Consider the following 13,617-nt stretch of genomic DNA (forward strand, 5'->3'; position numbering starts at 1 on the left):
CAGAACTATGACAAAAGTATGACCTCAAACTGACATAGTCTACCTTGTGCACAGAGAAAACAAAAGCCAGATGTGTTTTTTATTCATACCATCAGTATGTAGTTGGCACATTGTGTGCTTACTATTGTGATGGCTTGTGTTTACTGTTTGATACGAAAACACAATTTTTCCGAAAGTTAAGCAAGGTGTGTTAGCTTTTGCAAGAGAACTACAATGTTTTGCTGATTGGGTGAAAGGTTTGTGTGTAGAGTTTTGCAAAAAAAAGCCATAGTTACAAAAAATTTGCTTAAGCGATCAAAAAAAACATAAGTAAACTAAAGTGCAGTTGAAGTATACGGCCTAGTATAATTCCCAAGTTTACTTTAAGTAGTAAGTTTACTAGTATAAATGTGGTATACTTGTAAGTGTACTATTTTAATATTATTTTTTACTAATATTTTTTATATTAGTAAACTCATAAGCATACTTTATTTTACTGCAACTACAGGGTAAACTGATTACAGTTGAGAGACTTTTTGCTCACACAAAATCTAACAAAAATTAGGTACTGAAAATAAGTGATTTTCCACATGACATTTCCTTAGCTTGTAGACTAAAGTATATTATTAATCAATAATCCATAAGTATTCTATATTTTTCAATTAGGTAGCCTACAGTTTCAACACCCATTTTTAATGATGTATAGTTAACTAACCGTTCATTGAAAAATTTAATACATGAAAACCATAGCAATTGCAAAGTATTTTTAATTTAAATTCATTCATTTAATTTAAATTAGCATTGAGTCATTCTGTGCAATGGAAGATTTACCAACGTTACACCGGTCTGATACAGTTTTGCCTATACATGCGTGAGACTGAGACGCCTGTTTATTTTGTTTTAAGTGCGTGCAGGGTGTGAGAGGGGAATCGATGTGCTTTGATTACAGCTTGGTAGTTGTCGTCTGTGAATTTAAAAAGCACGTGTGTGTGAAGTATCCAATGACCCCTTCATTTCATTATGGCTGCTTTAGCAACACACCTTAAGCTACTGTGTAGTGGGTCCCATTTAGAAGTGGCTACTTCATTCGCGCTTTCCTTTCAGTTCAGTGTCCCGGGTATCGTTGACCAAAAATTCAGGAAGTAGATGACGGGGAAAAAAAAAAAACTTTGACAATCCCTATATGACCACTTCGCTAGCGGCGGTCATAATAATGTTTGGGGATCATGCAGAGTATAAGTCAAACGAAGGAGCCCTTTGCCCAGTTCAGAATCTCTGCTGTGACTGATATACTGTACCTAGAGTCCACACAGTGAGCAGCAGTCAGCACCCAGTTCCTCTTGATCAGAACGCCTCCACAGGTGTGGTGGTAACTACTGCCAGACTTGTACTGGAGAGAGACCTGAGAAAAAGAGAGTGATCTTACAAGATCTGTCTGTCCTATGGGAAGACTGAAGAGAGAATACTGCAGACACTGCAGTCCTGTATATTGTATGTCACTTACCTGCCAAGGCCAGTAGTGCATTGGGGACACATGCCCAACCACAACCCTCTTCACAATGGGAGCCTTGGAATCAGCTGGCACCACACAGATGTATATACAAAACAATGTATGTGTAAGTACAATGTGTAAATGTAGTTTGGGACAGAAAAATGGCTTCAGCACTATCAGGGCAACTCACCAGAAGACTCGGTCATGTCTGATCCACTACTACTTGCCTCACCCAAGGGCTTCTTTAAAAAACAACCTCAAGAGCCACATTAGAGACAGAGACAGACAACTGCATTATCCTCCACACATTTACTAGATCACTTAATACAGTGAGTGAAGTGAAATGATTTGTTCCCTATTTTATTATCACTTAATACAGTGAGTGAAGTGAAATGATTTGTTCCCTATTTTATTATCACTTAATACAGTGAGTGAAGTGAAATGATTTGTTTCCCTATTTTATTAACACATAGCCTTTATAAAATGTGAATCGCTTCAAGTACTTGATAACACTTGACTTCCAAAGACGAAGTCCATGACAACAGGGAGAAAGACAAACTGGATCACAAGATGGAGCCTTGGTAATGTTGTCAAGGATAGACAAGAACTCACCTGGAGTGTCATCCTCAGCAAGATCTTCAGTAACTTCCTGGTCAGACCTGGATTACATAATAAACATACAGTAACACAGAATAATGACAGTACACATTTTGTCACTACAACCTCCAGTTTCTGAAGGTCTCACCTGTATCTGACTTGACTTGACTAGTAACATCCTCACTTTTGTCCAAGGAATCAGCAAGAGTGGCATCCATCTCATGTGACAATTCTAAATGGGCAAAGACCAAACAGTGAGAGATCACAGAATGCACCCAAATCAGCCTACAGCTAACTAGAAATCATATGTGTGTTAATAATCATGATAGTCATTGCATTTGAGTCATTCAAGAGCACGTGCCTGTACATACAGTGTGGTTAAAATGACCTACCAGGAGTGCTAGGTGGAGTTGGGACCTCTTACTACTACCACATCTATGGGAGCGAGAGAGAGAGAGAGAGAGTAACAGTGATAGGCTAATGATAGCGTGATGCTAACAGTAGGTCTGTTGTACTTGGCTGCATGCTATTAACTTGTGATTGTCAGTGATATAAGTACAATATATGACTATTTGCAGTGATTGGTAGCACACAGTGTCTTGGTTATACCTGTATACAGTTTGTTATATAAACATACAGAATTGGTTTAGCTCACAGGTGAGAATTGGCAGAATCCCCATTGGTATGTTGGGTTGATCTAAAAACAAAACATACACACACATCAAGAGACACACCTGCAAAAGTTAAAGGTTTGAGAGAAGTATACAGAAGCTAGTACTCACCTACTGATAAGAGACTGACTTACAGCTTCTGGAAACTGATGACAGTGAGAAGCAACCGCATATTTTATAGGCATTTTGGACAAGGTGTATGCCATCTTGGTAAACATGAAATGAAGAGAAGGTTGGCTCAAGGACAATCACAAATAAGGACATCCGTGATGTCTATATTTTCAAATGATATATCATGTTTTCAGGTAAGTCAAGTCTACTATTGAAGCTGCATTCCCCCCCCCCCCCACACACACACTCATATGGTTTACACCTAGCAAAGCTTTCAATAATTAAACTACAGAAGAATTCCATTTTACATTTTTACATTAACACATCAATAATCATGGAAGTAAAACATAAAAGTGTGGTTGACTTTGGAGCTTGCAGCGTACAGTAATTTCCTCAATGTATATATGTTTAAAATAGGTGGAGGGTTTTGTGAGATCTGCTAAGATGAAGGGCAAAAAATACATCAGTTCCGAGACGTGCTCTTCATTATGTTATCTTGGGCAGCGTATGTGTCTTTGGGATCTTTGCTCTGTAAGGCCTACAGTAGCCTGTCCAGCATGATGTAAGGTGAATAGGATACATGGTGTGCAAGGCACAGAAGGTCGAGACTGAGGCACAGGCTGATATTTTGAAGAAAAGTTGAGTGATTTTTTTGTGTTTGACACAAAATAGTGGACTGAACAGGCAGTCACAAACATAATCTATCCCTCCATTACAAATATTGAACTGGTATTAATCTCCTACCAGTGCCAGTCTCTTAGTCTTATCAGCACAAATAAACCCACAGACACTCATAGACACATTATCTCAAAATTATTTAATTCTGATGGACTCGCAACCAATTTTTTTGGACAGGGACACTGTACTGCAGGAGATGTTGTCCTTTGGATGAGACGTTAAATTGAGGTCCTGACTCATCACGGTTGTTAAAGATCCCATGGCACTTATCGCAAAGAGTAGGTGGTTCCCTGATGTGCTTTATTTACGTACACATACATAAAGACACACACACATACACATACACACATAAAAACACACATACATAAAAACACACACACAAAGACACATAGACACACACTAGACATGCACACACATACATGCACACACACAACACGCACAAACACGCACACAAACACATAAACACAAACACATAAACACAAACACACCTACATACACACACACACACACACACAAACACACACACAAAAAAACTAACTTACATGCAGGCACACACACTCAATAAACACACACAGAAGCACACATGTACACAAAAACAACCACACACTCTGCACATACTCAATTACAAACACAAAAAAAGGAACAAAGTAGGAAATGAACACAATTTGACAAGCGTGATTTACTTTTGTGGAAAAAATATGCTGGACTGGGCAGCGGTCATATTTTGTACTGCTCTGCGGTACATCTAGTTTCAATTGTATTGGGGCATAGGGAGCATTTATAATGACATTCACACATAATCACACATAATTCACCTGGCCTGCCTGGAGAGTCTGCAGTGGCTCATTTACACACACACACACACACACACACACACAAACACACACACACACACACACACACACACACACACACACACACACACACACACACACATACACAAATAACAAAGTTGAGTCTGAGTCAAGATAAAGCATAATAATTCACAAGAATAAACATGGGGGGTTGGGAAATAAAAGGTCTCGCAGGAACTGACCTGCAGTGTCAGCATTGGCCTCCTCAAGTGTGACTGTGGCCGGGTCAAAGCCAGACACCAGCCACAACCACAAAGGAACACAACGTGCTGAACAATTCTACTGTCCCACATGTCCAACGAATATTAGCAATCACAGGGGAAATCAAGTTTGTATTTATTTCTTACTATTCCTCACCAAGACCATCAGTCACTTTCTCCTCAGATTCAGCTGGCACTGTATGGATATCAGTGCAAAACAGCCACAGCTTGTAGCCATTCAAATGGACATGGTTTCAAACTTCACATTTATTTCAATTGCATTGGAGCACAGGGAGCATTTAATGGCATTCAAAAGAGCACCAGTCCCATTTTGTTTTAAAGTTGACCTGTGTGCGAACCTGACTGACCTGAGGATGAAAATAAACTACTTAGCTAATTTAGGTAATAAAACACAAGTACTGTATGCAAGCACATACACAGACACACACACACACACACACACACACACAAAGCACAAAGTTGATACCAAGTCTGGTGACAAAATTAAACACTGACATCAGAGAAATGTCTATCTTGTGTGACATATGACCTTCCTACAACAAGGAATATTATCCCATGGTGAAATAGAAAGGCTTAAGGTATATCATGATTACAGCCTTGTTTTACACGTGACTTCATCATCATTGACAACCATTGTTTATTTAGGGAAGATTGACTGAATTGACCTTTATTATTTGTGGGTTTATTGGGTTTTTACTTATTTTAGCCACTTGGGGGTGTAGTGCATTGGGTGTTAGTCACGTGAATAGAAATGTGTATAAGGTGCGGATGGCGGCTCTTACTTTAGCCATAGCCAACAAAATGGCAACACACTACAGCACTAATGTACAGAAATACAGCACTGTTCGATATCACCAGCAGCACCGGGTTTCATTTAGGCCTACAGGTATATCAAAACTGGGACTGGAGCAATTGTTTGGACAATGGATCTATTGCTACGCGTTGAAGAATACATTGCCATCCACGTGGAGGCTCATAGGATAGCCTCCACGCATATATTACACATTTTCTGTAACAGTAACTGTAAGAAATGTCAGTGTTAGCTTGAGAAATGATGATTGTCCTTGCAAAAAAGTGGGATAAGGAAGTGATTGAAATGAAAGATTGATCACATAAAATTTCCCTCCAGGGATCATATATAGTATATATACTTAAAATATGTTCAAAGATTTTCTTTCAAAAGATACAGAATAAGAAGTGTGCAAGCATTATGCAGGACCATAGATAGAGAGATAGATAGATAGATAGATACTTTATTGATCCTCAAGGGGAAATTCAAGATTCATACATGGACATCCTCAAACTAAAGCAACAACATCTCCAACTTCCGACTTCTGCCGCCTCTGATGCTGCTCTATTATTCTCCAAAGCCCGTGGGGTTTGCCAGAGGAAAGCGGTACTCCATCAAGCCGCTTCCTTAACATCCGGCTGGCTGTGTGTGGGTCAAGGCTGCTTTGGTTATTCTGTGACGGTCATTCTCTTCCATGCTACTGCTCTGTGTTGTGTGTAATGCAATCTGAGGAGCAGGAGGAAGTGTTGATTGGTTAGGCTTGTTCAGGCCCTGGTCCATTTATGACAAAATGCTTCAGATTTTTATATTAAGCAAGACATGTACTTATTTCATTGCCAAGTCAGTTTAATACCCTGTTGTACACGGTATGTGCAATGTGTTACGACAAACTGCACAAACTAATACTGATTTAATGAACTGGGCAAAACATTTGGCTGATTTTATACCTCGCAACATCATGCTACAGCGCATGGATCAGCGCACAGACGAGGAAGTTCTCAATCCTTTACATGAAACCTCTAAAAATCAGCAATGCTTTGTTTAACTAGATGTACCGCAGAGCGGTACAAAATATGACCGCCGCCCAGTCCAGCACATTTTTTCCACAGAAATAAATCACGCTGAAAGGCCTATATGATTCTAACTGTCTCACTAAATTGCATTATCCACACTCAATTCTCACTGGTATCTGCTAGACAACAAGTACCAAAACATGATTAGTTCATAGATTTCACATGTAAAATTCATTTTATACAACCCCACCCCCATCTTGCCTGTTCATAATTCTGAGAAATTCTTGAATTGTGTGCATGTGTGCGTGTACACGTTTATGTTTATGTGTGTGGGTGTGTGTGTGTGTGTGCGTGCTTGTGTGTTTGCCTGCGTATGTGTGTTTGTACATGTGCATGCATGCGTGCATATGTCTACTGTGTGAGTATGTGTCATACGTATGATTACTGTGAATGTATGTGTGTGCGTGTGTATCTGTTTATGCACATGTGTGCACATGGAATAGGTTAACATGACCCCTGGAGGCAAACATACGGAAAAAAATGGTCATCCTAGGCCCTACGGTTCTCAAGATATTCACAGAAAACTGTGTCTGCCCTACCCTCCTTTCGGGGGGTCCAGTACAGCGGGGGGGCTACAGATCAAAACGAAAAACGATGGTTCCATGCTATCCATGTGGGGTTACATGCCCACCAAGTTTCGTGTACCCCGGTCTTTCAGTGTCCCGGGAATCCTTGTTGGTGTACGGTCACTAAATGTACACATAAATTATTTTATTGTAAGGCCCCCCATGAACGAAAGTTCACAAAACTTGGCATGAATTCGGAGGGTGTCATGCAGTTTTGACCATGTCAGCCAGAGATATTGTGATGAAAACAAATGCCCAAATTTCCGTCAATGATTCCCGGGACACTGAAAGACCGGGGTACACAAAACTTGGTGGGCATGTAACCCCACATGTAGGGTTTAGGAGGACCATTTTTTTTTTGTATGTTGATCTCAAGGGGCCATGTCAACCCATTCCATAACCACTCATTTCATGTATAGCGCCACCTAGTTAAACACAAAAAAGTAAAAATGAGGTGTTGTAATTGAAGGTATCTGTGACCTAACATAGTCAAAACTGCACGAAATTGGAAGTGTAGGATCATTATGACACCCTCTGTATGCACGCCAAGTTTTGTGGAATTCCGTTCATGGGGGGCCACACAATAAATTAATTTATGTTACTATACACCAACTGGCCTGTAGGTGGCCGGAGACAGTTTTCTGTGAATATCTCGAGAACCGTAGGGCCTAGGAGGTCCACCTTTTTTATGTATGTTGGTCTTAAGGGGGCATGTCAACCCATCCCATTACCACTTATTTCATGTATAGCGCCACCTAGTTAAAAATTAAAAAGCAAAAAATTAGGTGTTTTCATCACAATATCTCTCGCTGACAAGGTCAAAACTGCACGAAATTAAAAGTGTAGGATCATTATCACCCTCCGAATGCATGCCAAGTTTTGTGTACTTTCGTTCATGGGGGGCCTTACAATAAAATAATTTATGTGTACATTTAGTGACGTACACCAACAAGGATTCCCGGGACACTGAAAGACCGGGGTACACAAAACTTGGTGGGCATGTACCCCCACATGGATAGCATGGAACCGTCATTCTTCGTTTTGATCTGTAGCCCCCCCCCGCTGGACTGGACCCCCCGAAAGGAGGGTAGGGCAGACACAGTTCTCTGTGAATATCTTGAGAACTGTAGGGCCTAGGATGACCAATTTTTTCCGTATGTTTGCCTCCAGGGGTCATGTTAACCCATTCCATGTGCACACATGTGCATAAACAGATACACACGCACACACATACATTTACAGTAATCATACGTATGACACATACTCACACAGTAGACATATGTACGCATGCATGCACATGCACAAACACACATACGCAGGCAAACACACAAGCACGCACATACACACACACACACACACACACCCACACACATAAACATAAATTTGTACACGCACACATGCACACAATTCAAGAATTGTCATCTACTCCCTGAATTTTTGGTCATTGATACCCGGGACACCGAACCACCGGGGTACATGAAATTTGGTGGGTATGTAGCCCCACTAGACTTTTACGGAAAATTTCATTTCGTCCCCGGGGACCATTGAGCTTGGTCTGATGAAAGCCAGACTAGCCATGGACCTCAGTTAAACAATGCAAGGGAACATGAATCAGCCTATATTTGCACGAACAATAACGGACAAAAGCTCTTCAACTTTGGCCCGTTAAAATGTGTATGAACAGTCTAGCGACGCATTTCATCAAGGCCCATTTGGACATGTCAGTTATTTGCACCACTGGTTAGATGTAAAACAGCATTTCGTTTCAGACTAGGCTACTGTTACTTAATTTGTGCATTAACAATAACGTTTCAGACTACTGTTACTTAATTTGTGCATTGACAATAAAGTATTACATGAACTAAAGATGACACAAATCTTATGTAGAAGAAGAAACATTCACAAAAAATCCATCCATCCAAAAATGACCTTTGTTTTTGATAGCTGTTGAAAACGGCATGGAACTGACAGAGATGTTTTTGTTTATAAATACATAAAAAATAAATAAATAAATAAATAAATAACATTATGCTGATACCTTTTGCTTTTCCCAAATACAATGTAGCCTACAGGTGTAAGTGACCTTTCATCAATCCAGTTGCAATGGATGAACTGTGATGAACTGCCCTACTTGTGATTGTTTAGAGATTTTAAAGGTTTTATAACAATGCTACATCTTCTTTGGCTATTCTACAATCTATTCACCTTTTCAGCACCAGTAGGCTACTTTCTGTGCAGCCGCACACACACACTCAGGCATGCCAAACAAGCATACACAAAAGTTTCAAGAGTGGGGGATGGAGTAAAATATGGAGACAAATTGAAGTGTGATTTATTTTCGCGGAACGGATGTACAGGACTGAGCGGCGGTCATATTTTGTACCGCTATGCGGTACATCTAGTTACAATATTAGACTATTAGCAATGATTGGTAGCACACAGTGCCTTGGTCATATCTGTATACAGTTTGTTATATTATATACACAGACTGAAGAAGAAGAATAGCACATTATGGAATACCAGAAATACCACATATTTGGTGAATCAATGTGACACAAATGTACCCCCATATTTCTCACCAAACAGAGCATAAAGGATCGAGAGAATTGGCAGAATCCCCATTGGTATGTTGGGTTGATCTAAAAAAAACATACACACACATCAAGAGCTCAGCACACACCTGCAAAAGTTAAAGGTTTGAGAGAAGTATACAGAAGCTAGTACTCACCTACTGATAAGAGACTAAATTACAGCTTCTGGAAACTGATGACAGTGAGAAGCAACACCATATTTTATAGGCATTTTGGACAAGGTGTATGCCATCTTAGTAAACATGTCTGTTGAAATGAAAAGAAGGTTGCATGGCTCAAGGACAATAAATAGACATCCGTGATGTCTTTATTTTCAAATGATATATCATGTTTCTACCAGGTAAGTCAAATATACTATTGAAGCTGCATAGTTCCACACACACCCTCATATGGTTTACACATCTGACAAAGCTATCAATAATTAAACTACAGAAGAATTCCATTTTACATTAACACATTAATAATCATGGAAGTAGATAAAAATCATAAAAGCTAACTAGTTGTGTGGTTGACTTTGGAGCTTGCAGCATACAGTAATGTTCCTCAATGTATATATGTTTAAAATAGGTAAATAGGTAAATAGGTTTTTGTGAGATCTGCTAAGATGAAGGGAATGATGTCATCTTGGGCAGCGTATGTGTCTTTGGGATCTATGTTCTGTAAGGCCTACAGTAGCCTGTCCAGCATGATGTAAGGTGAATAGGATACATGGTGTGCAAGGCACAGAAGGTCGAGACTGAGGCACAGGCTGATATTATGAAAAAAATGTTTAGAAAAAAAGTTTCAAACATCTCATTAAACAATTGTATTTGACACAAAATAGTGGACTGAACAGGCAGTCACAAACATAATCTATCCCTCCATTACAAATATTGAACTGGTATTAATCTACCAGTGCCAGCCTCTTAGTCTTATCAGCACAAATAAACCCACAGACACTCATAGACAAATTCTCTCAAAATTATTTAATTCTGATGGACTCACAACCAATTTTTTTCGAATTGTTTGATGACATTTCATCGAAGCCATTGATACTTGCAGTCGATAGTTAAAAGTTGTGCATGCAAATAATAAAACACAACTCTACGTGGAAGATTTATTATTTGCTATAAAGCACAAATAAGACCCAGCTTTCACAGCCATGCCTTGTTTACACTGTATATGATTACAAGGTTTGATGAATCACATAATGGTTAGTGGTTAACCTACTGGGTCTTAATCCATTTAAAACTCTTCACGCTCATGGATGTCTTGTGCATTATTCTCTGTAAACAACATAATAATATTAATTTGACGTAAGTTTATACCTCAGTGTACAGTGTAGATGAACATATGAAGCATATATCTGAAGTGTCCTTAAAAAGTTTCTCTTTGGCAATGTTGCATGTACTTAATCACACTATAAATATACACAGGGTTAATGAAAGTCCATATGTGTAGTTTATTTAATATGCACTCAATAATATCCTTTTCACCTACTCTTAACACAATGGAAGTTATAGTTATGCTTTCTTTAAATCAATATGTGTTAGCCTTGATGTAAGTACAATTTAATTTGAAATATTTTGTGTTAATCTTACTGCAAGTACAGCACTTTTTACACAATGCCCTAGTGTATTATGTTGTGCAATTATTCTAATCAATTTTCTTGAATTATATTGTATTGTAATTTAGTATAGTGCTTTATGCTTTCAAGGGTTTCAAACAGGAGTTGTCCTTACATAATTCAAAAGAATAGACGTGTGGTCGTGGGAAATAAAAGGTCTCACAGGAACTGACCTGCAGTGTCAGCATTGGCCTCCTCAAGTGTGACTGTGACCGGGTCAAAGCCAGTCTCCCCTGCTCAGACACCAGCCACAACCACAAAGGAGCACAACGTGCTGAACAATTCTATTGTCCCACATGTCCAACGAATGTGATCAATCACAGGGGAAAGTTTGTATTTTTATTTTTTTTTATACACTTTATTTCCTATTATTCCTCACCAAGTCACTTTCTCCTGAAATTCAGCAGGCACTGCATGGATGTCAGTGCAAAACTGTCACTGCTTGTACTAACCATTCAGGTTTGCTTATGAGCCAGGAGTGAAATAACATGTGGGGGGAGATTTCACCATATTATTTGTATTGGGGCATAGGGAGCATTTATAATGACATTCACACATAATCACACATAATTCACCTGGCCTGCCTGGAGAGTCTGCAGAACCCTCTTACAACATTATCTCAAGATGTTACAGTCTGGAGTTTGACAGATTGCTACATACTTGCTATATTGCAATATTAATTTTACCTTTTACCAGCTAAGCTGCAAACCTGACAGAGGATGAAAAGAACCTACATGGCCCACTTACACACACACACACACACACACACACACACACACACACACACACACAACAAAGTTGATACTGAGTCTGGTGACAAAATTAAACACTGACATCCTAGAAATGTTTATCTTATGTGAACTTCCTACAACAAGGAATATTATTGCTGGTCAAATAGAAAGGCTGAAGGAACACATCATCACACCCAAAATATGAATCTGTTGGAACATTCATTTACGCACCTTGTGCGTAACACACGCACGCATGCAGACGCAGACTCACACACACACACACACACACACACACACACACACACACACACACACACACACATGTACACACACATTTCATTGTTTCACAAATGAAACTCGATAGATACTAGATAGCTAGATAGATGTAATAACCCAATGTGATGCATTAGAAAGCATGCTCAGCTTGGCAATTTCTCTCAATGCTCCTTTTGCATAAACCGCATTATATAGCAATACCACAAGTTTACAATCATACAACAACCACAAGGAGATAACAAACAACTATAAAAGAGTATATGATACCAAAGCCAAACAAAAATGGAAAAAATAATGGAATAGAAAGATAAAAGTAAGAATACTAATAGAAAAGCAAGAGAACTGTATAACAGCCATATCGCCTCTTCCCTTAAATTGGTCTACTGATACAAACTGATGTAATTTTAGTAATTCTTGGAATTTGTTCCATTTATTAATTTACCAAACCCAGATTTGGTCTGAAAAAAAAAAAAAAAACGAGTATCGTTGTGACATGTTTAGACATCTTACTTAACCTTCTCCTGACAGCTGCATCTCATTTATAACAGTTAGATAGATAGATAAAGACAGTAGAAGATAAAAAAATACTAAAATACTAAATATACTAAATCAAATATCCACATTGATATAAAGAAGCATTGCCACAAGTGCTCAAAGTACTCTCACTCCATGATGTTGTACATTGCATCACATCAAATGTGGATCTGCTGTTAAGACTCACCATGAAAGACATAAAGGAAAAAGTGTAAACAACAACATTCCTTTATTGTATGTTTTGAAGTGGTATCTCAAAGAGCTTGACATGAAAGGCATTAATGCACAACAGTGCAGACCTTTTTGTACTTTGAAGACATTTAGGATAAAGATGTCACTTGGTAGCCTGTATAGCAATGCATCTACTGAGAATTATTCAGCATGTGTGTTACGAGTTGTGGTACATTAATGCAACATGGTGTGTTTCTGTGTCCTAAGAGACGTGTGACCTGAGGTCAGTGTGTAACTTGTTTGTCTGTGTCATCAGTTGTTTTGAGTTCTACGTGATATACAATGTACACACTGGTAGATATCAAAAACCAAATACATCTTCTATTACATGTACAACACAAGCTCACAGGCATTTGTGTAACATGCACAAACACACTGTGGGGCCCTGAAGGATGTCTGTTGCATCATTTTACAGCACTGATGCTACAATCAACAGGCATTAATACTTTCTCTCTCCCTGTCATGAGCTCTCTCTCTGCCTGGTAACACGTGCTGATTGAAGCCTGATGACCTCCACCTGTTCCTGCTCTGCTCTGCCTCACCCTCGTTACCTACCAGCTGCACTGCATTCACCACTCATCATGCCCTCTATATAAAGCCTTGCTTTTCAGTCCAC

The 13,617-nt window shown here is 39.1% G+C and overlaps 1 long non-coding RNA gene across 1 annotated transcript; it reads right to left on the reverse strand.

Annotated features, from left to right (window-relative positions):
• Positions 1-1,271: 1,271 nt before the first annotated feature.
• Positions 1,272-2,122, reverse strand: LOC121724795. The gene is made up of 4 exons (XR_006035300.1): positions 2,080-2,122; positions 1,662-1,727; positions 1,484-1,557; positions 1,272-1,381 (listed from the first exon to the last, which is right to left on the reverse strand). It is a non-coding gene; the product is annotated as an uncharacterized LOC121724795 (long non-coding RNA).
• Between the last annotated feature and the right edge of the window lie 11,495 nt (positions 2,123-13,617).

This window comes from Alosa sapidissima, chromosome 12 (genome assembly GCF_018492685.1).
Source record: "Alosa sapidissima isolate fAloSap1 chromosome 12, fAloSap1.pri, whole genome shotgun sequence".
Classification (NCBI taxonomy): Eukaryota; Metazoa; Chordata; class Actinopteri; order Clupeiformes; family Clupeidae; genus Alosa; species Alosa sapidissima.